General features: G+C 41.1%; 1 pseudogene; it reads right to left on the minus strand.

Moving 5' to 3' along the window:
* Positions 1-491: 491 nt before the first annotated feature.
* Positions 492-1457, minus strand: LOC103794770 (general transcription factor 3C polypeptide 6 pseudogene; annotated as a pseudogene).
* Positions 1458-2462: the final 1005 nt, after the last annotated feature.

Here is a 2462-nt window from a genome sequence, read left to right on the forward strand (position 1 = left end):
CAAGGAAACAGGACTTTGATTCTTCAACTGCAAATAATTGAATTCTGCCAACAACTGAATAAGCAAGGAAATGGATTTATGTTCCCTATCCTGCCCCCAGCCTCCATAAACGAAATGGATTTATGTTCCCTATCCTGCCCCCAGCCTCCATAAAGGAAATGGATTTATGTTCCCTATCCTGCCCCCAGCCTCCATAAAGGAAATGGATTCACGTTCCCTATCCTGCCCCCAGCCTCCATAAAGGAAGGCAGCCCTGTCATCACCTTGAATTTAGCTCAGGTAAGACCCGTGTCAGATTTCCAACCTTCAAAACTATGATGATACATTTTGTTGTTTCAGCCATGAAGTTTGTGGTCATTTGTAACAGCTACAATAGGAAACTTAGGTCCTTACCTTAGTAAAACCTTGTATTTAAAGGACTCATCAGAGAAGTGTCCCTAAAGTCATTTAAGATGAATTTTTAAAAATTCAATTCATGTCTGGTCCTGAGTGATTCTTAACAAGCTGTGATGAGACTGGATATGTTTGTATAGCTAACCACAATAAAATAGTGAACAATTGAAAGCTATACAGCTGGAATGCAGTGGCGTGATCTCAGCTCACTGCAGCCCTGGGTTCAAGCAATTCTCCTGCAAGTAGCTGGGACTACAGGCGTATGCCACCATGCCCAGGTAAGTTTTGTATTTTTAGTAGAGACAGAGTTTCACCATGTTGGCCAGGATAGTCTTGATCCTTTGACACCGTGATCTGCCTGCCTTGGCCTCCCAAAGTGCTGGGATTACAGGCATGAGCTACTATGCCTAGCCCTCCTCTAGGAGTGATTTCTAAGGCAGCATCTTGAGTTTCTGTAAACACAGAACCTTCTGTCTCAGAAGGGATGTCATGAAGAGGACCAGAATCCTCTATGTCCACGTGCAGTGGCTTCTCCTGTTCACAACTCAGGTTTGAACTGTCTTTCATTTGAATCTTTCTTCCAATTCCAAAGGTTTATCTGAGGCTGAAGCTACCATTTCTTCATCTTCATTTTTATATAGAAAGCTACAAACTATGTCGGGTCTAGAGGAGAAATCTTCGTCCGTGATTTGCAGCCATTCCACCCCATCTGTTCTCTCCTCCCTCCTCTTCTGTCAGAAGAGTTCTTGCCATGCTGACTTCTTCCCTGCATGGCACTTGTATTTTAGCAGTGTTCTATCTTGCCCTCTGTATTCACATGTTCAACATTTTATTCAAATATAACACAGGTCCCAAGAGTGTCTTCTTACTCCCCAGCCAAGACATATCTGTCCACTTGGAGAAAGGGCTGCTTGATGTCAATCCTCAAAATTTTGCATTTATTTTCACATTTTGAAAGAAAGTTTGAATCAGTAATTTCTGACCATTCCTTGAGAACCGACTGTTTTCCTTTCTCTTCCCTCCTCTTCTCCATCCTCTGGATTCTGTTCCTCTGCTGCTGCCATGGTCCCACAGCTGTGGATTATATGCTTCTTATTTAAGTTTTAGAAAATTCTCAGCTATTATCTCTTCAAACATACTCTCTGCCCCATTCTGTTCTTATTCTTTTTTTGAGACAGAGTCTCACTCTTTCATCCAGACTAGGGTGTAGTGGCGCTATCATGGCTCACTGCAGCCTCGACCTCCTGGGCTCAGGTGATCTTCCCATCTCAGCCTCATGAGTAGCTGGGACTACGGGCACAAGCCACCGTGCCTGGCTAGTTTTTTGTACTTTTTGTAGAGACCGGGTTTTACATATTGTCCAGTCTGGTCTTGATCTCCTGGGATCAAGTGATCTGTTAGCCTTGGTCTCCCAGTGTGTTGGGATTACAGGCGTGAGCCACCCAGCCTGGTCCTCTTTCTTTTCTCTTTCTGGAATCCCAATTAGATATTTGTTACACCTTCTTAGTCTACCCCACCTTGCTTCTTAACCTACTCTTTCATTTTTTGCCTTCTCTGTTGCATTCTAGAGAATTCCTTCTGTTCTATGTGACAATTCATTAATTCTCTTTTCTGCTACATCTGAACATCTGTTAAATCCTTTCATTAATTCATACATTGCAACTTTTCTAAATGTTCTATCTAGTTTTATTTCAAATATATTAGGACACTATACTTTCCCTTGAAGATATTTTTAAACTTGTATTTTTAAACTTTAAATGTACTGAACATAGTTGTTTTATAATCTTTGGCTGATAATTCAAAAATCTCAAGTCTGAAGGTGTTTCTTCAGTCTGATTTTTTTTTTTTCTGCCGGTCTCCACTCAGAGGGTCTTGTTTCTTGATATTCCTGGATGCTATTATGTGTTCCTCATTCTACTTTAAAAATTATTTTTGGAAAATGTAAGGCCTAAGACAGAGGTGACTTAGGTTTGTATAGCTTAAGTCTAGAAAGGATTTTCAAGAGGTCAGGGGAGTTACCAGACACGAATAGACTAAGTTCATGGCTTGAGGTTTCTTGAACAAAACAA

This window comes from Callithrix jacchus, chromosome 11, assembly GCF_049354715.1.
Source record: "Callithrix jacchus isolate 240 chromosome 11, calJac240_pri, whole genome shotgun sequence".
Classification (NCBI taxonomy): Eukaryota; Metazoa; Chordata; class Mammalia; order Primates; family Cebidae; genus Callithrix; species Callithrix jacchus.